The sequence below is a fragment of the Lissotriton helveticus genome, chromosome 1_1 (genome assembly GCF_964261635.1).
Source record: "Lissotriton helveticus chromosome 1_1, aLisHel1.1, whole genome shotgun sequence".
Classification (NCBI taxonomy): Eukaryota; Metazoa; Chordata; class Amphibia; order Caudata; family Salamandridae; genus Lissotriton; species Lissotriton helveticus.
This window is the reverse complement of record NC_136057.1, coordinates 1,259,253,130-1,259,279,428: the sequence shown is the minus strand read 5'-3', so window position 1 is coordinate 1,259,279,428 and position 26,299 is coordinate 1,259,253,130. Positions and strand designations below refer to the sequence as shown.

The window sequence follows — 26,299 nt, the reverse complement described above, 5'->3', positions numbered from 1 at the left end:
AGTGCAGAATGCAGTATCAGAGCATCAACAGGGCATTGTGCAGTACAGAGCAGGTACATCATTGGCAGTAAACGAGAGGGCAGAATGCAGTATCAGAGCATCAACAGGGCATTGTGCAGTACAGAGCAGGTACATCATTGGCAGTAAACGAGAGGGCAGAATGCAGTATCAGAGCATCAACAGGGCATTGTGCAGTACAGAGCAGGTACATCATAGGCTGCACAAGTACGTGTCCCTACCAACCCGTCACAGGAACCACAAGAGTGCCACGCAGTTCTCAATGGACACACCATGTGAAATAACATTTGAGTGAAGTGTTCAGCACCTCACATCACAGAATCAGGGGGACTGCGTGAACTACCTGCCTCGGACACACTGGCAGCACCAGCAACAGGAGTGTGAGACACAGCCACAGCCCGAGTGACACACACATGGGCCACGGACCCAGACACACTGGCAGCACCAGCTACAGGAGTGTGAGACACAGCCACAGCCCGAGTGACACACACATGGCCCACGGACCCAGACACACTGGCAGCACCAGCAACAGGAGTGTGAGACACAGCCACAGCCCGAGTGACACACACATGGGCCACGGACCCAGACACACTGGCAGCACCAGCAACAGGAGTGTGAGACACAGCCACAGCCCGAGTGACACACACATGGGCCACGGACCCAGACACACTGGCAGCACCAGCAACAGGAGTGTGAGACACAGCCACAGATGTAGTCACTGACACGTGAGCCACTGACCCAGACAGACTGCCAGCACCAGAAACAGGAGTGTGCAACACAGCCACTGATCTTCTAACTGACACGTGAGCCATAGACCCAGATACACTGCCAGGACCTGCAACAGGAGAGGGCACAACTGACACTGTGCCACCATCTGATACATGAGAGTCAACTGCACCAGCGCCACAGGGACAACTGAAATGATGAGCCACAGGGCTGTATGGGCCAGGAGGCAGGGTGGGCCTGGGAGCTGGGGATAGCTGACCTAGAGCCAAATCGGGGTTGGCAGGTGTCAATGGTGTGTGTCGGCGTTTCTTAGGGATGTGTGAGTGCACCCTGGACAGGACAGGACTGCCAAGTGGTGGGGACTCCAAAGAATCACCACCCACCATAGGTGGAGCATCTGCTGCCGGGGATCTGGTTTCTGGGGACGTGCTGGAGCCTGCTTGTCGTTTGCTCTGTGCCTGCCGCCTGGACTCGGATTCATGTGTAATGGGGGATGCAACTACAGGGGACACCCTCCTCTGCTTCTGACTGGCCTGGATGGGAGTGGAGGTATGGGGGGACTCCGCCGCGGAGACATCAGTTTGGCGTTTAGTAGAAAACATCAGCCTCAGTGCAGCCAGGGGTGAAGTATGCCTGTCCTTGATTGCGCCATTGTCCATGCTAGATGCCTTGTCCGTAGGATGTGCCTTATCCTTAGGTGGAGTGTTGTCTCTGGATGTAGCCTGTGCCCTGGTCGCCGCCCTGTTCCTGCCAGCAGACTTGTCGTCTGTGGTGCACCTGTCTCCAGTAGACACCTGCTCTCTGTGTGTGTCCCTGCCCTTGGGAGATGGACCTTGCTCTGCTGTGGGCCTGCCCTTGGGAGTCTCCCAGCTCTTAGTAGGTGCCTTTGTCTTGTCCCTGCCCTTGGGAGTGTCCCTTTCCTCTGCTGTGGGCCTGCCCTTGGGAGTCTCCCTGCTCTTAGTAGGTGCCTTTGTCTTCTCACTGTCCTTGGGAGTGTCCCTTTCCTCTGCTGTGGGCCTGCCCTTGGGAGTCTCCCTGCTCTTAGTAGGTGCCTTTGTCTTCTCACTGTCCTTGGGAGTGTCCCTTTCCTCTGCTGTGGGCCTGCCCTTGGGAGTCTCCCTGCTCTTAATAGGTGCCTTTGTCTTCTCACTGTCCTTGGGAGTGTCCCTTTCCTCTGCTGTGGGCCTGCCCTTGGGAGTCTCCCTGCTCTTAGTAGGTGCCTTTGTCTTCTCACTGTCCTTGGGAGTGTCCCTTTCCTCTGCTGTGGGCCTGCCCTTGGGAGTCTCCCTGCTCTTAGTAGGTGCCTTTGTCTTCTCACTGTCCTTGGGAGTGTCCCTTTCCTCTGCTGTGGGCCTGCCCTTGGGAGTCTCCCTGCTCTTAGTAGGTGCCTTTGTCTTCTCACTGGCCTTGTCCAAGGTACAGTCCATGGACATGTGAGTATCCCTTGCCTTGGGAGTACCTTTTGTGTTGAATGCCTGTGTAGCTCCTGAAGGCATGTCCCCCAACAACACTTGTGGATCCTGTGTGTGTACTCCAGTGTATCTGACGTCGTCTACGTGAACAGATTTAGCTGATCTAGGGGATGGGGTCTGTGCCCTGCGTGCCCTGACGTGCTGTCTGACGCTGCTTCTAGTGCAATAACCTGTATTTGAGTCCTGCTCAGAATAATCACTACCCCCTGAGACATCCAGTGGTGTAGATGGGGAAACAGAAGTAGCACCCTGTTCATGCGACTGTACTATTGCAGACGACACACTGCTTGCCAATGACTGCACTGTCCTGTGTAGACCTGCAAGATCGCCATGCATCCCTTCCATGAATGCCACCACCTGCCCCAACTTCCTATCATGGTCCTGGAAAGCATTTGTCATATTGGTCTGCCCCACACACAGCTGTCGCAGCAGATCAACGGCCTCAGCACACAGTGCATTTTGGCTCACCGTGGCAGGGGCAGCGGTGCCTGCACCGAACGCCACTCTGCTCCCCCTACTCCTCCGGCCACGAACAGTACATGGTGCAGTTGGCGGAAGTGTGGGCCCTGTGTGCTGTCTTCCGACAGAAGGTGATGAGTGCCCACTCCCAGTCTGTGACAACAGTGCAGGCTCACCAAGAGTGTCCGACGAGGAGGACGATGGTGTCTCCACATGCGAGTCCTCAGGGACGGTCCTGTCCCCCTCTCCGGCGCTGGCCTCCTCTGTGTCAGTCTGCGTGTGTGCGAAGTCTGAGCCGGACTCATTTCCTCGACTACTCTCCACCGTCTGTGGCTGAGTGTCCTCTGTCATAGCTGAAATGCACATAAAAGATGTGTGAGTCATGGGCAGACTGACGTACAGAAGGAACAGGATTGCCAAATTACATAGCTGACAAAGATTTTGTAGCCCTCATCCTGCACATGGCCCACCTCTACCAGTCATCCTCACATTTCCTGCCATGGGGCCATGGACCACTAGGGGATGTGCTTCAACACTCAACTACTAAGCAAGTGGCGTGTCAACATGGCGGACCTGGATGTCAAATGAGAACCACCCAATGGGACCAAAATGGCATCACAGACATACATACGCAACACGGAACTCAATAGTGTGTCTGTGCACCAATACATGCATAGCACTCACAGGTTTCCTACACAGACAGTATGCTCACCGCTAGTTTGCTGTTGATCGGCACTCAGACGTTCGGCCAGTTCAGGATGCGTCACTGCAATGATACGGTGCATGAGAGGGGTCATGGAGCGTCGGGCCAGACGGGGCGTCCTTGGAATCAGGCCCAGTGTTACTTCCGCTACATTCTTGCTCAGCCTAGAAATGTCGTCCCAGCGTTTGTGGCAGTGTGTATGTTGTCTGTTGCACACCCCCAATGCCCGTACTTCCCGTGCTATGCTCCTCCACAGGTCCTTGCGAAGGTGCAGCTTGACCTACCATGATGGGAGACAAAAGGGTTAAAGTCAGTGGACAGGTGGCCTGTCACACACATAGGGGCAAGACGTAACTGTCAGCAGCCATGCACAATCAGGAACATATGTCTAGCCCACACTACACAGCTAAGATAGAAATAGGCGTGATTATTTGGCCCCCTCATGCACACCAACATGTCCCACACTGCACTTACCACCCGTCCTGGTGCGCCGTAGAGGCGTCCATAGTTGCGGAGTACACCGTCCACGAGGACATCAAGCTCCGCGGCGGTGAAGGGTCGAGACCGGATCTCTTTGCCTCTCGACATGGCAAGATCACGGAGTATGGCACTAGAGCAGCAGTCGGTGGTCAGCTCAGCAGCAGCAGCAGGTCGAGGTGATGGTCACAGGCAACAGTCGGTGGTCAGCTCAGCAGCAGCAGGTCGAGGTGATGGTCACAGGCAGCAGTCGGTGGTCAGCTCAGCAGCAGCAGGTCGAGGTGATGGTCACAGGCAGCCGTCGGTGGTCAGCTCAGCAGCAGCAGGTCGAGGTGATGGTCACAGGCAGCAGTCGGTGGTCAGCTCAGCAGCAGCAGCAGGTCGAGGTGAACAGGCAGCACTGGTCCCCAGGGTAGGAAGTGTCATTTTGGCCAACACACATATATAGGGCCCTCAGCACGTGTCAGTGGCATACGTCGCCAGCAATTGGTCAGCCCTGGAAGCGTGATCGTGAAATGGGCCAATGACTGGCCCTGTTGTTGCGGTGCACTGCTTCCGCTACTTGCGATTGGCCATATGCGGCCAGCGTCCCTCTTCCCATTGGCTGCATGTGCAGGGACCGTCACGGGCACACATCTGCAACCGCACGTGCAAGCCTCATGCACGGATGCTTCAGTTGCAACAATGTTCTATCACTGGCGCCTCCATGGCGGTGCACGTACTCAGCGGGGGAGGTGCAGGCCTATACACCCTGTAGATGTACTCAATGGACATGCCAGTTCATGACCCCCCTTACAGTCACCTTGCATCATCCACCGTACACCGGCCGGAGCGGCCGGGCCTAGGACGGCCGTGCCCGGCCATGAACACAACCGCCGTGCCAGGCCATGTACACAACCGCCGTGCCCGGCCATGTACACAACCGCCGTGCCCGGCCATGAACACAACCGCATGGCCGGGCACGGCGGTTGTGTACATGGCCGGGCACGGCGGTTGTGTACATGGCCGGGCACGGCGGTTGTGTTCATGGCCGGGCACGGCGGTTGTGTTCATGGCCGGGCACGGCGGTTGTGTTCATGGCCGGGCACGGCGGTTGTGTACATGGCCGGGCACGGCGGTTGTGTTCATGGCCGGGCACGGCGGTTGTGTTCATGGCCGGGCACGGCGGTTGTGTACATGGCCTGGCACGGCGGTTGTGTTCATGGCCGGGCATGGCCGTCCTAGGCCCGGCCGCTCCGGCCGGTGTACGGTGGATGATGCAAGGTGACTGTAAGGGGGGTCATGAACTGGCATGTCCATTGAGTACATCTACAGGGTGTATAGGCCTGCACCTCCCCCGCTGAGTACGTGCACCGCCATGGAGGCGCCAGTGATAGAACATTGTTGCAACTGAAGCATCCGTGCCTGAGGCTTGCACGTGCGGTTGCCGATGTGTGCCCGTGACGGTCCCTGCACATGCAGCCAATGGGAAGAGGGACGCTGGCCGCGTATGGCCCTTGGGAAGTAGCGGAAGTTGAGCACCGCCATGGCGGCGCCAATTATGTTATCTTGTCAGACGCTGCACCGTGATGTGTTGTGTGCAGTTGCGTCATGAGGGATGTGAGCGTGATAGGGAAAGGTCATATGTCATACAATATAGCATTTGTGTCCATACAATGCCCATCGGTCGGCACACAATGGGCAACAGATGTGCATTTGTACGTGTTGACGTCGGGTGTGACCCTACAGATGTTCTTACATCTTCACAACTACACAGTACATCACGGCTGTGTGGCCAAATTATGCATCTGTTGTCAGTGTCTTGTTCTGGCGAGGTGACTACAGTGGTGGTGGTACACATGCATTCGTGTATGTGTTTTTTACGTTGTGTCACCATGCATGTAATTACCGTATGCACATCATTATTGGTGTTGGCATTTGTGCTTGATGACATGGCGTGTGTATAATTATCGTTTGTGTGCATGCAGTTGCATGTGTGTCTGTGATGTGGCTACTAAACATTAGGGTGAAGACTGAAGTTTTGTCAGTAAGGTTCACATGTGATGGAGTTGTACACGTATGCGTCGTTTGTAAGTTGACCTAAGTTACATCTCTCTCCCACACAGGAGGGCTCCAAATGTGCATCGGCCATACACTGTGCTGGAGGATATGGTTGACGAGGAGGTGATTCGGAAATTCCGGCTGGATCGACGTCGGTTGCTGGAGCTTGTGGCTCAATTGTCTCCTCATCTGCAGCCACGTAGGACGTATCCTGGGTCGATTACACCCACTGCAAAGGTCATGGCGGTACTACATTTCTTCGCTACTGGCACATTTCAGTACACAGTTGGACATGCCGGGGGGATGTCACAGGCCATGTTCAGCACGGTTCTTCGGGATGTCTTAACAGCTATGATGCTGTACAAGAATGACTACATACATTTCCCACGGCCGGAAGAGTTGGCAGCTGTCAAAGCTGATTTCTATGCACTGGGCCACATACCTCACGTTGTGGGCTCAATTGATGGCACACACATCGCTATCATTCCACCACGGGCACGGGAACAAGTGTTCAGGAATCGAAAACACTTCCATTCGCTGAACGTGCAGGTGGTGTGCCTGGCAAACAACATCATCTCCCATGTGTGTGCAAGATTTCCTGGCTCCGCACATGACGCCCACATCATGCGGAGCAGCAATGTCCCACGACTCATGGCAAATCTGCGACCCGGTCAAGCGTGGCTTGTTGGTGAGTGTGCAGTGGGGACTCTTGTGATCTCTGTGTTGCATGGGGTACCCACCATATCTTGTTGTGATGTTTGTGTCTGTCATCCCCCTACATAGGCGACTCGGCTTACCCAAACCGGCCCTGGCTCCTCAGTCCCCTACGTAATCCTAGAACAGCGGGTGAAATGCGGTACAATGAAGCACATGGAAGGACACGGAGAGTCATCGAACGTACCTTTGGACTGCTAAAGTCTAGGTTTCGGTGCCTCGATAAGACCGGAGGGGCCCTGCCTTACTCACCAGGAAAAGTATGCAGGATCGTGATTGCCTGCTGCATGCTCCACAACCTGGCAGTACGCAATGACATTGAACTGCTGTTGGACCCTGAAGACGAAGAAGTTCCTCGGCCTCCCATCCCACCCATGTCGACTGATGAGGATAGTGGTGAGGAGGAAGGTGTGGACCAGAGGCGCCAGCTCATAGATCGCTACTTCCCTTGAATGTGAGTAACTTCCTCTAGTGGCGGTTGACAAGGCCTCATGTATGTTTGCTGGTGTTGTGTGGATGTGGGGTTCATCAGCTGGGTGTTGTTTGTGATGGTTGCATATGTGTGTCTTCATGTCTTTGGACATACAAGTCTCCATGATGTGTGTGCTCTCATCCCATGCTTTTGTGATGGTTGTCGTTTGTGTAATGTTGCTGTGCATTGTGTTGTGATGTGTGTGAATCTGTTTCCTGACGTGTGTTTGCTGTCTCTGATTTTCTCTAGGTCACTCCCGCAGCGCCATGATCATGTACGACTATGATCCCTGAACCTGTTTACGTCTGTTTCTGAAGGCAATCATGTGAATAAACATGGAGGCAAAACATCATTGTGTGAGTAAGTGCAATTTATTTACAGGTTGTGCTTCTGTGCTGGTGAATATTTACAAGTAAGTGGGGTGGAGGGAGTTGGAGTTGAAGGTAATGGCAGATGAAATGTCCGTGCTGACACCACATTGGGGGGTGTCAGGGTAGTCCAGCAGACCAGTGGGAATGATTGTCTGTGGGACAGGATACTTAGCTCGGTGAATGTCTGGCACAGGCAGTGACATTGTCATGGTCGTCCCCTCTTGGAGCGTGTGGATGGCGCTCCAACACTGCTCTTAGCCACTTCCTGCCTCGGCCGGCCCCTCCGTCTCTGAGGTGGAACAGAGTCAGCTGGGAGGGCAGGTTGTTGATGGGCCACATCCGTCGCCAGGGGCACAGGTGGTGGTGGCGGCGGTGGAGGCGGAGGTGACGGTGGCGGGGGAGGCGGAGGTGGCGGTTGAGGCGGAGGTGACGGTGGCGGTGGCGCTACGACACTTAGTGGAGGGGGGGGGTTGTTCCGGCCAACCCATTCCCTCCACATCGTTGCCTGCTGGCCCATGATCTGCAACATCTGGCCAAGGATGCCACAGATTTCGCGCTGGACGTTGGTGTTGTCCACTGAGTCCTGGTGTGCACGATCTGCGTTTGCCTGGGACAGGTCGTATGACGCCTGGCACCTGGCAAGGGCTTGTAGGGACTGTGCCACTGGATGGGGTAGCTGTCCTTCCTCTGCACGGCGGTGTGTGGCTCGCCTGATTGGCTGATGTCCCGTTGCCTGTGTTTGTGGCCCACTCACCCTGCCTGTGTGTGAGGCCGATGGACCAGCGTCGTGCGCTGGGTTATGCTGGGTGGCACCGGCAGGAGTCGTGGTGCTGGTGGTAGTGGTGGTAGTGGTGGTACTGGTGGTACTGGTGGTACTGGTGGTGGTGGGGACTGTGCAGATCACAGAGACAGGTGTCGCTGGAGTCACACATGCGACGTTGGTCGGTCCCGGGAGTCCCTGTGAGCCAGATGGCCCTGGCTGCGTGCTTGGTCCCGCTCCATCCTCCGCACCGGAGCTGCCTGTGTCCTCGTCACCAGAGAGTCCTGTAGGTGTGGGAGGCGAGGCTGGCGGCCGGGTACTGGTTTCCCCAGTCAGTTGACGATCACCTGAGGGACAAGATAGAGCTGGTCAGTAATGTGGACATTACATGGTTATATAGATTTGTAGACATTTCTGTTTCCTGTCACACACACCCCACCCTCCACCACCACCACCCTCCCCGTGAACATGGGGGCCTGTTGGGAGTTGTAGTTTGGGCCTCTCACACACCCCACACACCCTCCACCACCACCACCACCACCCTCCCCGTGAACATGGGGGCCTGTTGGGAGTTGTAGTTTGGGCCTCTCACACACCCCACACACCCTCCACCACCACCACCCTCCCCGTGGACATGGGGGCCTGTTGGGAGTTGTAGTTTGGGCCTCTCACACACCCCACACACCCTCCACCACCACCACCACCACCCTCCCCGTGAACATGGGGGCCTGTTGGGAGTTGTAGTTTGGGCCTCTCACACACCCCACACACCCTCCACCGCCACCACCACCACCACCACCCTCCCCGTGAACATGGGGGCCTGTTGGGAGTTGTAGTTTGGGCCTCTCACACACCCCACACACCCTCCACCACCACCACCACCACCCTCCCCGTGAACATGGGGGCCTGTTGGGAGTTGTAGTTTGGGCCTCTCACACACCCCACACACCCTCCACCACCACCACCACCACCCTCCCCGTGGACATGGGGGCCTGTTGGGAGTTGTAGTTTGGGCCTCTCACACACCCCACACACCCTCCACCACCACCACCACCACCCTCCCCGTGAACATGGGGGCCTGTTGGGAGTTGTAGTTTGGGCCTCTCACACACCCCACACACCCTCCACCACCACCACCACCACCCTCCCCGTGAACATGGGGGCCTGTTGGGAGTTGTAGTTTGGGCCTCTCACACACCCCACACACCCTCCACCACCACCACCACCACCCTCCCCGTGGACATGGGGGCCTGTTGGGAGTAGTAGTTTGGGCCTCTCACACACCCCACACACCCTCCACCACCACCACCACCACCCTCCCCGTGAACATGGGGGCCTGTTGGGAGTTGTAGTTTGGGCCTCTCACACACCCCACACACCCTCCACCACCACCACCACCACCCTCCCCGTGAACATGGGGGCCTGTTGGGAGCCATGGACATGTTAGTGAGTTGGTGTCCAACGTGCATGGGTTGGGGCGTAGGAGATGTTTCTTCTCAGTTGTGTGAGCCTGACCATGTCGTGCTGATCGTGGTGCTTGGTTTGTACTCACCAGTCTCTTCTCCTTCGTCAAGTCCGTCTAGGCTCTCTGGGTGTAGTATCACCAGCACCTTCTCCTCCCAATCGGTGTAGGGTATGGGCTCCGGGGGTGTGCCACCGCCAGTATGATTGGCTCTAGCAAAGTTTTTAGCTCGGATGCCCTTGACCCTGGTCTTCAGGTCATGCCACCGCCTCTGAATGTCATGCTTCGTCCTCGGCACAGTCCCCGACGCATTCACCCGAGTGACGATCCTGTTCCACATGTGGTTCTTTTGCGCCACGGACGTCTGCTGGACTTGGGCCCCGAAGATGTGGGGCTCAACACGGATTATTTCATCTACCATTACCCTCAACTCTGTCTCCGTGAATTTGGGTTTTTGTTTGGGTGCCATGGTGTGTGGTGCTCAGTGTGTGAGTTGAGTGAGTTGGGGGGTGCAGGTGTGTGGTGTGTGATGTGTAGGATTTGTGTGGTGGGTGTTTGTGTGGTGGGTGTGGTAGGGTGGTGGGTGGGTGTCTTCTATGTGAGTTTGCAGTATCTCGAATTGGGCCTCTTGCTGGCAGCAATGCTGTGATGCAAAGGATTGTGGTAGCGTGTGGGTGTCATTTTATAGTCGTGTCTCAATGGTTGTTGGCAGTCAGGTGGTAGTGGGCGTGTTGACTAGTGTGCAATATTGGATAATTGGGACGTGTCATGGTGGCTTGTGCTTGGTGTTGGTGGGGGGGGGGCGTTGACAATGTTCGTATGTTTGCTTTGGACTTGCGGTACACTTTCTAACATTTGTTTGCCGCTAGGGATGTTGTGCGTGTTGGCCTTCCGCAGTGATGCTGTGGTTATCGTAGCATTCTTTCCGCCGCGGACGTGGATGGCTGTGAGTTCCGTGGTACGGGCGGATTTATCCTAATTGCGGCCACGGAGTATTCACAGGTATGGCGGTACATGTGTCATTTTCTGCGGTCATTTCCGTCCGCGGCAGTGGTTGTTCATTGGACTCCGTCCGCCGCGGACGGAGTTGGATGTGTTCCGTCCACCGCGGACGGTGTTGGTTATGATCCGTCCGCCGCGGTCGGAGTTTCGTGACATGATTATCCTAATCCCAACCGCGGAATCTCCGCGGCGCAGCCAGGAGTAAAATTTCCCCCACCATGGCGGACAGTACCCATTTCCGTCCGCCATCCTAATCGACCCCTTGGTGTGTGGGTGTGGTGGGCAAACACCAATCTCTGAGAATAAAACATTTTGCTAATATCGAGGCTGTCGATATCCATCTCCTCCAATGTGAGGTCCTTTTATCTGTGTTCAAGACATCAAGTAGAATGACTAGCATAGCTTACTCGGTACAGTGATTAAGGCTAGTGTTGTGCAAAGTGAGGCATATAGTTGCCCAGTACTGAGTCAGTTTTGTGTAGGTGAAGAAGGTCAGATTCTGGGTTCATGCATCTCCAACAATTGTCATTCAACAGTAGACGGGCGTTCCTCAATTTGTGCAGTGACCATTGACCAATACCAATCACTTTAAAGCCTGAGTACTTTAACCAGGCCTCCTCCAGAGATCTGTCATGATAGTCCAGAAGGTCTGACAAATCCTGCTTTGATTTATGATTTGATTTGATTTATAAATTTGTAAAGCGCGCGATTGCCCGAGGGCGTATTGGCGCTGTGTAGATTCAAGGAGACTCGGGAACCAACAAAGCAGAAATCTAGATGGCCGTGAAAAGCCATGTTTTCACTTCTTTCCTGAAGGAGAGCAGTGATGGACTATTTTTGATAGAAATTGGGAGGAAGTTCCAGGCCTTCGCTGTATGCAACAGGAAGCTTATTCCTTCCCACCTGGTCATTCTGTGTTTTGGCACCTGAATTAATTTGGCTTGACTAGATCTGAGAGTCCTGGAAGGCTTATACAGTTTAGATGAGTTTTTAGAAACTGCGAGCCACTACCGTGAAGAGCCTTATAGGCCAGGCAGACCGATTTAAACTTAACTCTTTTGTCAATTGGGAGCTAGTGGAGGGATGTCAGTCTGTGTGCAATTGGCTCATACTTAGGGACGTCCAGCACCAGCCTCGCTGCTGCATTTTGCATGCGCTGAAATTTTGCTAGGTTAATGCTGTTTGAATTTAATGAAGCAATAAGAATCTGGTACTTAGAGTTTTCACCTCTAGAAGTTCCCCATGACATTCTATATTTCTGAAGGGGTGACTCAGGATTAGTGACTGGGTCAGATCCCAGCTTGCTTTTCAAACAGTGCAGCAATTGAAGATACTGCCAGTGGTGTGATGTCTGCAGTGCAAAGTGCTGCACCTAAATATATCTTTGTTGTACTGGTCTCCTATGGTATTTATCCCTCTCCCAGTCCAATGTGGCCACTCCATCATTTTGTGACCTATACTAATGACCATGTTTGTCCGCATCAGTGCCTACTGATGGAGGTATCCATTTATGCCTAGTAGGCAGTGGCGTAGCGAGGAGGAGGTGGGGGGTGGTCGCCACTGGCGGCTTGAGTTTTGGGGAAGGGGCCTCCCTCCCCCGCTCTTACACATAGTTGCGAGGTGGCCTCCCAAGGGACCGTCATGGGCAGCAACTAGTCTAGCAACGCCACTGCCTAGCAGTTAATGGGCATCTCTCCAGATAGCCCAAGTCACTTCGAATGTAGAGGGCATGTCTTGGATGACAAGGCCCTGTCACAGTAGAGTGTACCCCAAATGTGACATGTGGTGAGCGAAATGGTACATGTACATGTCTGGCAGACATAGTCCTCCTGCCCTCATGCCTATGTAAAATTGTGAGTGTGAGCCTGAGTTTCCTGCCTGCTCATATGAAGGTTTTAACACGTTTATTTAACATTTGAAATGTCTTTTTAAGTACTATAAGAGGTATCATACCAAAAGCATTATTGTACCTAGGTGGTGCCACCATTTTTACTACCTGGATTCTGCTCCACAGAGACATAGCGAGGACCATCTGAGAAAATAGTTTTCCATTTTTGTCATCAATGGTTCCAAATTATCTATCACCATGCCCTCAAGGTCCTTTCTAACTCGTATGCCCGGGTATTTTAGCTCAGACATTTGCAATGTGGAACCAAAAATCACTAAGGGTGCTTCTGGTTGGGTATTTTGTGATAGTAAGAGCTTTGCTTTTGTTCCAATTGATTTTGTACCCAGGACATGCAGAGACGGCTGTGGTCAATGACATTAAATGCAGCATTGCACCGTCTGGGTCGGTCAGCATGAGGAGAATATCGTCCGCATAAAGGATAAGCTTGGTTTGGCTGACTGCTGTCTCTAGGCCCTTTATTAGTTCACATTAGTTAATAGCTACTGCGAGAGGTTCCTGCGCTATTAGTAACAGAAGGGGAGATAGAGGACATTCCTGCCTTGTTCACCTGTTTATGGTAAAGTTCTGCAATATGTGACCCCTGCAGAACATCTGCGCATTGGAATTGACGTACACCCATTTAATTTTTGCTAGTAATTCCAGACCTATCCCAACTCCCCCCGGTTTTCATAACAGGAAACAGCGTTTACAACGATGGTAATACCACGCGGGTAGTTTACAACGCAGACGTTACATTGTCCGTGTTGTTACCACGCATGGCATTACATCAAAAGTTGTTTCTACGACTTGCGCTAGATGGTGCGCAACACCAGGGAATGTTTTGGATTTTACATCCAAAACATTCACTGCTGTTGCGCTAACTGGAGTAGGAATAGTAATTTATACTATTCCTAAGTCCAGCGAGCCATCTAGCGCAATTTGTACAAATGACTTGCGATATAAAGCCATGCGTGGTAACAACGCAGACGATGTAATGTCCGCGTTGTAACCTACTGTGGGGTAATGGATGGCTAGTAAAGTCATATATTCGTTCAGAACAGGTATCCTCATTCAATCTGGTTGAATGCCTTCAGCATCTAAGGGTAACAGTTTTTTTTGTCATCTATGTAACCCTTCACTTTCCAAAGCACATTCACTCATGTAATTCTAGACCAACGTCCAGGTACAATGCCAACCTGTGATTTATGGATGAGGTTTGATATAACTTTCATAAGTGTAGTGGCCAGTGCCTTGGCCAACATCTTCATATCTGTGGTTATCAGAGATGTTGGGCGGTAAGTAGAGCATTGGGTTGAGTCTTTGTCGGCCTTTAAGATGAGACTAATGACCCCTTCATTAAATTTAGGATGCAGCCAAACTCAGTGACCATATAAAGAAGAGATAATGTGATCTGTTAATTTAATTGTAAAATTCAGCACAAAAGCCATCCAATGCTGGTGTCTTGTTATATGGCATGTCCGAAATTGCTGCTGTTATGTCATCCTCTGTTATCTAGCCCTCCAGCAGCTTACTACCATCTTCAGACTGAGTGGGTAAGCACACTTGTGCCATAAACATCTGTTTTATGTCATCATCAGCTTTTGACCTATATAAATGCCCTAGGAATTGACCACAGAACCCTGCTGTTTTATATCTGGCTCCAATCTCTGACATTCTGAGGTAGAGTCCTCCAAGAAGTCTTTGACAGTCCAGGGGCTGACTTTCACTTGTCTGATCTGAGTGCCAGGTACATTCCACAGTAGGGTAGCTTCCATGGCTGGTGCCTACTAAGACACCAGAGACTGTTCAAGATTTTCCAGCTATGTAAATTCTCTATGTGTGCCATTGATTCTAAACATCATCGTAGATGGTACTAGCAACCATTACTGTATACACAATTTGCGGGGTAAGGGTCTCATTGCCAATAATTTTTTCCTATAGACCATGATGTCATGAGAAAAGTCTGATGCCATATATATATTTTTGAGTCTTTATGTGTGAATTGGCCTTTACGTTGTCTTGACACTGCCTATATTTGTCTAGCCTGTTGGTGGCAGAGGAGGCAGGTGATGATCTGCAGAGGTGCTATCAGGTTATCGCCAATGCTTGTGCATATTCTGTGAGGGCGTTGGGACTCCAAGGGGGTAGAAACGTGAGGCCAGTGATCACTGTTAGGAATGATTTCAGAAAACCAGCCATATTGTCTGTCTCCACTTCCTCTGGAATTCCCATAAAGTGAACATTGTTTCCTCTGCTCTGGGTCCTCCATCTCAACTAGTTTCTTCCTCAGTGTCCATAGTTCCTGATCCATGTCCGAGTGTCTGTCCAAAAATGTGGTTTTATCTACTAGAGCCCCTACTTTCCGTTTATTGTTATCCACGGGGGTCTGAAATGAGCATAAGTCTTCTCGCAGGGATTTCATTTCACTTGAGGTGGTTTTCATGTTTCCACAGACGCTATGGTCAATTTGATGGAGGTGAGCTCTCTGAGCAGGGTTTCCCAAATTATGTGAGTCATGGCGGCCTGTCATGGCTTCTGTTTGCCGGTCACTACTTCTGTGAAGAGAAGCTGTGAGATCGTGGATGAGCAGATGAGTTCTATGTTTCTGTATTATAGTGCCTCTCCACCTTGGTGGTCGTCCGCCGTCACTTATCACCAGTTAGCAATGGCTATGCAATGTAGTAGGGCACAAGATCCACAAAATGCAGTGCTGCATCTCTATAACCGCACATCTCGCAGGGCTCCCCCAAATGAATCAGGGGGTATTCAGGTGAGAGAAACGTTGTATTCGGTTCTGTGGGGTGAGGACACAGAACTTCTGAGAATCTGTTGGGCAAGGACACATTACTGCTGAGAGTTTGCTCATTTACGATGATCTGCGTCATAGCATCAGTGTCCTTTGGGCTATTACCTCACATTATGACCCGTTTTCAACGTTCTCCTGAAGGAGGATGATGCTCACTTTCAGATGCGATTGTCGAAGCATTACAAGCACTGGCACCACCTCATCCCAGTCACTGATGTCTCGTGGCACTGGGCCCATTCATCCCTGACATTACATGATGGTTGTGCTTTTCATTGGTGAGTACCACTTTGGGACAGTAGCGTAAAATTAAGGTCTTGCAGAAGCACAAGTGTGCCTCATGGCTTAGGCGGTGCCCACCTCACTTCTTAGCCCTTCCCTGATTACAGCCTTGGAGCCCTCGGGCATGGAGTTGCTTCCTTTGCCTACTGTACGTAGCTCAAGACTCAAGGGGAGTTAAACCTTCTCTAGTTGAGTACTGCCACACCTCTCTCTCCATCAGGTGTGGATCTCTGTTAGAGGAGAAAAGCGGGGGCTACGCGTTCTCTGGTGATTAGTGTCAGCCCTTGTCTTTGCAGGGTTTGGTGGCTGTTGGGACTCAGAGAGGAAATTTTAGAGGTAGGCCAGGGCTACTGATGGCATGTATTTCGCCACTCAGCCCATTCTTGCCTGCCCAACATGTGCACTTACCCTGTTCGGGGTCTCCTTGTGTACAGTTGCCTTAGGATTTGATTTGCATAGTTTGTATGCTCTCTCGGATGTCATCCCCCACCATTCGCCAGGTTGTCTTCGGTCTCGTAACATCGATTTCAAATTGGGGAACCGGCATTCTTACGTAAGGACAGACTCTACTCCCTAATCAGTCTTGGCCTTGTTCCAATTGGAGCAGTCCAGCTATCACTACCAGGCCAGGCCCATGCTTAACAAGAACACAAGCAACCCTAGATGCATTTTGGCCTATTTGGGTCTCCTCAGAAGTGTGCAGCTAGATTCCTATGACTCAGTGAGCATGGGACCTATACCAGTCATACTCGACACACAAAAAAGTGATGGTTGGATTGCTTGAATTATTCTCAGCCACTGGTAATTTCTTTGTGCTTCAAACCACTGTAAAATTCCCAGAAGCCCTAAATCTAAGATGGATGAACTCTTCGTCCCTCTTGGGGAATTCCAGGCACACCCTTATATACCCATATTTAGATGAGTTCTGGTAGGAAAGAACAATCTGCTTTTATGGTTACCCCCACTTTTTGCTTGGTGCTAAGCTGTCATTGACTAGCCTGACTAGGATCCTGCTAATCAGTTCACTTTGCTTTCTCCCTCAAACCTTTATGTTCAGTATTTAGGTACATCCCAGATTGGAAACTGGGGTAACCTCATCCGTCCCTAGTTTCTGGTACTAAGGTACCCTGGGCATGGGTACTCCAGAGGTACCCCATGGGCTGAATTATGCAGTATACCACCGATGGGAGACCATTCAAAAGGGAAATACAGGCCTGCCATTGCACCCTCTCTAAGCTGGTGCTAGCACCACTTACTAAAGATATAGGTTTCCTATATCTAGGGTCACTGCACTTAAAATCTATAAGTTACCCCTATAGCTGGCCTTTGCAATCTGAAGGCAGGTCGCTTGGTTCTAAGTGTGAGGGTGCCCCTGCATGAGCAGGACACCCCTAAAGCCTAGGGAGTCCATTCAACTGGGTTGTAAGTGAAGCAGCCATACACCATATAGAGGGGCATCGCGTAACTACCCAATGACCTTCTCCAAATCGACTACAACTTATCCTATCATGTTTGGTATCAAACATGTTGGAATCATACCTTCCACACCATAAACGATGTGGGAGGTATGATTCCAAGCACTGGATGAGCCCTTTGTTAGGCTCTCAGTGTTTTCCGTGCCAGCCTTCTAAACCCGGACAGCAGAAAATAGTTGCTGCGGAACAGAGACATGATTCTGCCGTCCTGCTACTGAGCCAAGCTCCAGTATGGGAAGGCAGAACAATAGGTGCCCTGTCACTGGGAGGTCTGACCACTTCCCAGACAGGATTTAGTGTATTGGGACTGGTGGGTGTGGTGCATATGGCATTAAGGGAGTCACAAAGGCTGACCAGTACACCGAAGATGATGCCAAGCCAGGATAGGGTACCTTCTGCATCCTCCTGGTCTATGCCAAGACAGAACCCACCTAGAATGACCCGACAGGCCAGCAGCGCGTAGGCGGAGGTTGTCTGCTTGAGGAGCAGGTAGGACAGCAGGACGTTGAAGATGGTTCTGAGGTAGCGGCCCACGGAGTAGAAGGCTGCCCCCAGGTACATGAGGCAGAGGTTGTTGAAGGTGATCATGCCGATGAAGACCAGCCAGAGGGGCAGTATGCTGCGCATCACTTTGAGGTCGTAGCGCAGCGCTAGCCGGGAGCGCTCGCCGCCGGGACAGAGATTGCTCGCCAGGCTGAGGCCCTTGCAGAGCAACATCACTTTGGTATATCCTGAGCTAAATTCCAACATAATCAATGTCTACAGTGAATCAAAGTCCACACGATCTTCTCATATTCTTCATTTATTTTTCTTATTCTGTGATGATCTTCACACTCGAGCCTAGCCAACACGTGTTTCGTTTCTTGTGGTAACAACCACAGCCTTCGTCAGGGCTAGAATGTTACAATACACATAGTCAATATATCGAAACATAAACTGCATGTGAGTCAATTCTAGATATGAAGTGTGCCAAAACATAACACAAAAAACAAATTTCCATTGTGAAAGTAAGAGCAAACCACCAATGATTTTAATCAAACCACCAGAAGTGACATGGAAAAGAAGAAGAAGAAGGACAGCAGATGATTCATTATATCATTCTATCTTTGTGTGGCAGAGAAAACACAAACCACCACCGAAGAGCAGAGCAGCACGGTCACCAGGCACTGGTAGAAGGTGACGAAGAGAGGTGCCCCCAGCTTCAGGGAGGGGCTGTCCAGCAGGAACTTGTTCAGGAAGACCATGGTGATGGAGGTGAACCTGTAGAGGGTGACCACCAGGAAGATCTTCAGGGCCCGCAGCAGGAAGGGCTGCCGGGGCTCCTTGTCCTCGCCGCCGGCCTCCACCCAGAGCCATCCTGAGGATGCCCGACCTCTAAAGCTTCAGGTCCTGCTAATGGCCGGGGGGAGGGGGCAAGAGACAGAAAGAGCAGTTAGGATTTGGAGCGTAATGGGCACATTGGGGGGGGGGCACCTGCGGCGAAGCTAGAGGTTCACTGCAAAACCCGCTGCCAGCTTCCACCCATCGCTGGAGCTCACTTCACCGCACAGACGCCCTCCCTCCCGCTGCCCCATCACCAGAGGGGCCAAGGGGCCATCCTTTCCAGACCGGGGCCACCACTGGCCCCTATTGAGCTCTTCAGAGATGTCATTTGTCTGTAGTTTGGGCACCTCCGGGTCCCGTGATGGGTGTGCTTGCCAGTGTCGCTAAGTCTGCATGAGGGGCACATTTGGTGCCTCTGTGCATAGTCCAGTTCAAACCAGTTCTGGAAGCCATTGGCACCCACTCAGGCAAGGAACTGGACAAAGGACACAGGAGTAACCTCCCCCCTGTCTAGACCATCCCCTGGGAGGATCCCCTGAATTGTGCCAACCCTTTAATTAGGGTACTAAAGGGCTTCCCTGGGGGTAGGTCCCTAGATTCTTCGTGGGACAAGATTTAAGTAAGACACCAGTTCTACTTCTACCGTCTGGACTTTGTTGGACTTCGTTTGGGCTGGACTTCGTCTGCCTTTCAGTCTGCTCCATCATCTGTGCCTGTCCACCAAACATGAACCTTCCCAGGTATGTAGGCATCCAAGACACCTGAAGGAATCTCACTTGAAGTGAAGGAGTCACTTCCCTGCCTTCACAGGCACCGCAACTAAGCTCACCAGTCTACTGATCCGGAGCTCCTATGGACTCCGAAAGGTTCTGTAACACAGGTGGTGGTTCTCCACAGCTCTCGATACCTGACCTGCCCCCTCACCAATTTTGAGGCCAGTATCCCTTGTGGGAGCCGCAGGAACAGAACCCCTGTGCACTGCGTTGACTTGCAGTTGCAAAGGCTTGCTGGCTCCTTTCCACCAAGATCTTCGTGCAAGGTATCAACTCTCACCTAATGAAGGAAACTTGGGCAGGCCACCTCTTGGTACATTTCAACTCAAAGGTGGAAAGTCTTCTCGCTACAGCAAAAACGGGGTCGGGTCAGCCCGCCAAGTGGAGTCCCTATGGAAACACCAGCAGAACATCAATTAGTGTCCTTCACTTTACAACACTGCAGATTAAAAACTGAATACCCAAAGGCAAGTCGGAGGTAGCACCGGGCCCCAACGGCATTCCCCCTTTCTTATTCAAAACTGACCCGGACTACTGGGCGGCCATGCTACTATTGGTGTTTAAACACATAGGAGGCGGAGGCATTGTACCAGACTCCTGGAAAGGCTCCAAAATATCTCCAATTTATAAGAAGGGAGATAAGAATAAAGCAAGCAGCTACCGACTCGTAGCCTTAATTGATGTTGTGGCGAAATACTATGCCGGTCTCCGCCTGGTTGAATTAACAGCATAGGCAAATGAAAATCGCACATCCCTATTAACCAGACAGGCTTCTGTAAAGAACAGGGACCATCACAAATCTACTCGCCCTAATGCTACTGATGGATGGCGTCAAAGCAGCAAAACTCCCACTCTTTCTTTGTTTCATTGATTATTCGGCCGCATTTGACAGTATTGACAGGAACACATTATGGGCCAAACTAGAGAAGATGAAAATTTCAGCAGCGTTATTAAAGCAGGTATTTCTCCTACACACCAACACGTGGGTTCAAGTAAAGCTAGGAACCGGCAAATTCTTGTCAAGGAAAATACCAGCAACAAAGGGACTGAAACAGGGGTGCGTGCTGGCCCCTATGCTTTTCAACTTGTTTATGGCAGACCTTTCTTCGGAAAGAAACATCAGCACTTCTCACGCGTCCAGATAAGGGGGGCTGTCACTTTCTACTCTACTGTACCCCGATGACGTCGTGTTGATCAGCCGAACTCCAATTGGGCTTCAGCACCTGCTAAACACAACTATCAGTCATGCAGCATCTAACGGTCTAATTATCAACTTAGGGAAGCCTGGTACCTGGCAGGTGCACCCTTGGAAGTTGTGGCAGAATACAAGTATCTAGGGTGATAATTGACAACAAGGGTACCTTTAAACTACAAATAGAAGCCATAAAACAGAGAGGCAACTCAATAGTGGCAGCTTTAAAATTTCTCAAACTTAAAACCGCCGGGTCAAGCTTCAACCCACTACTATAGGTTTTTACAAGCAAAGCTAATCCCAGCTATCACCTATGGGATCGAGTGCCTCAGGGGGAGAGATGGGGACACTCTGGACTGTACCCTGTCGAGATCATTAAGAATAATCTTCAGCCTCCCAAATTACGTCCCTCCCGCCCAAATCAGGCTGGAGTTTGGTATGCAATCTCAAAAAATATCTCGAAATGGCACCTACGTGAAATGTTGGCATTGGATCAGATGGCCCGAACAAAGCTGTTTGAATTTCCACCTATGGAAAGAGATAAACACAAGAAAGGCCTGCATAGCAAGGGACTACCGGACAGCATCTATAAAGCGCCTAGGCCTGAAGGAGCTCTGGGCAACTTTGGGAGCGCAAAGCAGCTTTAAGTCTTTGGTAAATAAGACAGTGAAAAGGTTGTCAGTAGTAGAGGACAAAGAATCGCTCAGGGGAAGGGCCCATGGATGGTGCATGCTGCAGAGCTACACAAGACCCTTCCTACAATATTATTTAGGCACTGGCTTCAACAGGAAAACAATGGGTATTCTTCCTGTCCAGCCACGCCTTCCACCATGGAAGCGATCTTCTGAAATAACTAAGTGCCGTCTTTGCGGGAAAGCAGAAGAGAGCATCATGCATCTATTATGCGCCTGGCGAGAACTGGATCCTGTATGATGACTGCTTCTGAAAACAATCTTCAACACCTGACGGATAAAATCCTGCAGACAAGCAGTGAAGGCTTGCCTTGGAGGAGGAGATCTACAGCTGGAGTGCCGGTTCCTTCAATTCATGGGGATGGTGGAGGAAAAAAAAGAAGAGACCCGGTGCACAATAACCAGCTTTTGTATGCGGGCTCACCATTTCCCGGAATTGGCACTCTTTGTCAGGATACACACAATGCAAAAAGCCTTCCTCTTAATACATCAAAATAACCTCTTGTTAAATATTGGGCACCTGACACTTTATGGATCTGCAGCATCCTTATTATAAAATCTAACGACGAGGCTGCTATATGATGTCAATATCCTTTTATAAAATAGTTTATTTTAAAAGATACGTAACCCAAAGGCATCTTTTACTCACATACATTCATCACAGGGTCCTTACATGACTGTTGTAAGAGGAAATTAAGGACCGCTCAAAGCATATCGGACGAACTGTTACTCCGTAGGAGCACGGCATAAGCCAGCTGAACGGAATACGCTGTGTAGTCACCATAAACTGTAGCACAGCTCTTTTTATTGTTGGATTCTATGAATGATGTAACTGAGTTTTTTTCATTTTGATGATCTTTCGCCGTTGAGCGATTTTGTTAAGGTTTTAAATAACTTATAAAATAAATTACTTACTTACTTACCAAGATCTTCGGGCTCCAAGTAGCCCTAACCTCAAGCATCTCCAGTGACCAAAGTTTTTGTCCTCATCGCATCATTTGCACCGAGGTCTGCATCTTTTGGTGAGATGCTCGAGGTCCTCTTGTGACTCCAGTGCCTCCAGACTGTGGGTCCTGTTGAGGGTCATCTTTGTTTCTTTTGGGCTCCTCTTATTACTTTGGGCCTGCCCGGACTCCCCTGCTTGTGGTGAGTCCCCTGGACCTTGCTAGACCTGACATTGCACCTTCGTCGACTCCTGTGTGGGTTGTATTTGCCAATGCTTGTTGGTGCTCCCACCAGACACCAACCCCTCAGCACTCGATATCCGATGTGGGACAGTTTGTTCAAGGCTCCTGGTCTTCCTCAGCGTCGCCTGGTCCTCACAGCTGCAGAGTCAAGGTCATCGTCAACTCTCCTGCAACTCCCGTCATTGGTGGGCATTCGTCTTCTAGATCTCCTGATCACTCCTGCGTGACATAGACTCTGTCCCCTCTGCTTGCAGGTACCTCTCAACTAGAATCCACCTTCAGATTCCACTGGACACTTTCTCCTTCATCCGCGGCACTTTGCTGAAGCCCTCCATTGGGTTCGACGGCGGTGTCCGACACCACTTCACATCTATGCACCCGGCTTCCCTGGTGTAGGTAACAGGGGTAATAGGATATCCATGGGTGGGTGGCTCTCCAACCTTCTGTCTTCCATAGGATTTCTTCAGGAGCCACTGGGAAGGGTCCTTAATGTTTAAAATTCAAACTGCGACTTACACGTTGATATGTATGGAGTACAACAATAGCTTTTTTCTTGCCCCTTTTAATTTGTATGCAGCTATCTCCAGATAATATGCAGATAATAATCTAGATTGCCAATTATTAAAAACTGGTGGATCTGAATCTAACCATTGAGCAGGGATACATAACCGAAAGATCGACATGCAAATAAATAAAAACCCTTCCTCTGCTTCCGTCCTAAATCCAACTTGATTTGCCTGCATGCCCAGGATTATTATCTCTGCTGATAGTTGCAGACGGATCCCCAAGCTGACATTTAAAAAATATTGAACATCAGTAATAAATTGCAACAATTTAGGACAATGAAAAAACATGTGAGCAGAATCTGCGACAGTACAACCGCATCGGTTACATTTATCACCTCTTTTTGATTTCCAATTTGCCAGCTTAGCAGGGGTGTAATATAAATCAAATATGGACATAAAATGTTGACTTTTTAGTGAACCATTAGACAAAACTTTAGTTGATAATTCAATTACTCTAGCCATGCCTATTTTATCAGTTTCCAGCTTTCTTTGCCATTTGTCCTGAAAAAAACATAAATCGTCTTGTAAACTATTTAACAAAAGTTGGTAAATTGGACCAATTTTAAGTTTAGCTCCTATAGCTTCCAATATATCAATTCTTTTCACCTTTAGCTGATCCTGGCTCCTTCTTTGATCCAGAAAACTTCGAATTTGAAGATACTTAAAAAAATCTGTCTAGCCAAATTAAATTTATGCTGCAAACAAGTGAAGGAGGCAAGTTGCTCCCCCTGATATAAATCTCCTAATATACATATCCCTGCTGCATGCCATCTATCCATCACTTGATCCCTAAAAACGTCTGGTAGTGCACGACAAATGTTTAAAGGTGTATAATAATTCAGGTTGGAATTCAGACCAAGTCTGCCTTTTAGTTTTTTCCAAATTTCAATAGCCGTCAATAGAATTTAGAATTTCGTTTTCTTTATAATAACTGGGCTCAATTATTCTGACTAAACATTGTCTGGCCTCTTCACCCAATACCATTTCGTAAATTGAGAGGCTGACAGATTTTTCTATCATTACATCATGAAAAATCAAGACACTGATGTGTTTCAACAATACTGCCCAGTAATACAACCGAAAATTTGGGATCCCCAACCTCCCCTAACTCTAGGTAATATACACCACTTCATTGCTCTCCTAGACCTACGATAACCCCCAAAAAACCAAGGGCAACGTCTCAATTTTAACAAAGAAGGAGGTTGGAAAAAGCAGAGGAATCGTACGAAATAAATACAAACCTTTCGGAAAAATTAACATTTTTAAAACATTACTACGACCATATAGAGATAAGTGAAGGTTATTCAACCTTTCCAAAGTTTATTTACTGAATCTACTATGGGATCCACATTCAGCCACACTATGTCATCTATTTTTGCTGAGATTTTAATACCCAAATAAAGAGCCTCAGAAGAAAAATTCATATCTTTTGGGCGACCTGCATCTGAATTAATTAGCTGCGTTTTGGCAATTTTCAATTTATAGCCCGAGTATACCCCAAATCTTTCAGCCGATTCCACTATCTTTGGTAAAGCACTCTTAATATCTGTAGTTACGATAGCGACGTCATCCGCATATGCGAACACCTTATATGCTACCTGATGTATCCTAACAGGATGATTCCTGCTTCTTTTTCCAATCTATTTAAAAAGGGCTCCATATACAAAGCAAATAACAAGGGGGAACAAGGACAACCTTGTCTGGTCCCCCGTGTTATTGCCAAACTGCCCGAAAGGTCCCCAGAGATGCGGATTGCAGCTTTCGGGTAACTATACAGTGTTAGTGTTGCATTAATATATTCTTTAGGGAATGCCCTCCAGATTAAAATAGACCATAAAAACTTCCAAGAAACCCTGTCAAATGCTTTTTCAGCATCTAACAGGGCTACCGCAACAGGGGATCTTGTAGCTTGTGCCCAATCCAAGAGAGAAACAATCCTTTTCACATGATCTGTTGTATCTCGATTTAAGATAAATCCGTGCTGCCTTATTGAAACTAGACTTGGCATTAAATCATTCAATCTGTTGACCAATATCTTTGAATAGACCTTGCTATTCGCGTTAATAAGCGAAATTGGTCTATATGAAGTCATATCGGTATCAACCTTGTCTTTCTTCTTGAAAATTACAATAGTTGCCATAGACCAAGATTCTGGGGGATTACCCAAAAAAGACTTATTGACATAATTCTATCAGTTCTGTTTTTAGTATTTTTCTGAAGGTACGATAAAATTCGAGGGGAATATTATCCGTTCCCATAGCTTTCCATGAAGCTAAACCTACTAGGGCTGCTTCAATTTCTTCCCACATTATGGGAGCTGCTAACAGTGCTTTTTGTATTTCTGTAAGTTATGTGGTGTCTAAATTCTCCAAATATTCCACAGCACCGTTCTCAGTTCGCTCCCCGTCTATTGGTTCACTATATAATAGTTGATAAAAGTCTTGAAAGGCTTTTAATATGCCAGTTTTAGACTCTTGCATGGCCCCATTCCAATCGAGGCTCTTTGAAATATCATTAGAGACTGTTTTCTGACGTAATCTTTTTGCCAAAACTCTTCCAGTTTGTTCACTAAATTCATAACATTCTGCCTTATGTTGTCTATGTGTAGCTGCAATTTGATCAGCTATATTAGAATACACTGTAGCCCTTTTGATTGTTAAATCTCGTTGTGCACCTTCTATATCCTGACCCAATCTGATCTTATCAGCTAACTTGTGTTCTGCCAACATAACCATGTCTGTTTCATTCTTAAATTTGATCCATCTTGTTTTACATCAAAAATTCGAATAACCAAGAGTTTCTCCCCTAACTGTCGCTTAAAAGCATCCCAAACTATCTTATGTGATGCAGTATTTTTATAATTAAAAAGAAAAAATCCTCTATAACTTTAACCATATGTTGACAGTAGTCCTCCTTGAGTAATAGATTTCTTTCAAAGGACGAGATACCTCTCCCTTTTCTTATGTATGGACCCAACATTAATTCAAGTAATAATGGGTTATGGTCAGATATGAGTTTTGGCAAAATGTCAATGTGAGCTTTTCCTGTAAATTGCTACGAAATAAAAAAAATCCAATCGAACAAACTTCTTGTGTGGGGCTGAAAAAAAAGTATATCCTAATTCTTTTGCGTGAAGCATGTTCCACACATCGATAAGCCCATGTTCTATAGTTCACTCACGTAGGGCCCTAAAAGTCCGATATTTTCTCCCAGCATACCTCCCATTCTTCCTAATATCAAAGTCCGCATCTATATGAATGTTCAAGTCCCCACAAATAATCACTGGTTGAGGCCATAGAGCTAATTCGGTATTAATAAAGTTCATAAGCTCAGAATCATCCAAATTCGGACCATATAGAGTACACATAGTAAATCTATTCTCATCAATCTTAAATTCTCTCATAACCCATCTCCCCCCTTTATCTTCCAAGGTCTTTAAACA

The 26,299-nt window shown here is 49.4% G+C and overlaps 1 protein-coding gene and 1 pseudogene across 1 annotated transcript in view; both read right to left on the bottom strand.

The window, feature by feature from the left end:
- Positions 1-26,299, bottom strand: part of LOC144822490 (laminin subunit beta-4-like) — a 500,129-nt gene that overhangs the window by 245,889 nt on the left and 227,941 nt on the right. The window lies entirely within an intron of this gene.
- On the bottom strand, positions 14,184-25,166 carry LOC144787519 (GDP-fucose transporter 1-like; annotated as a pseudogene).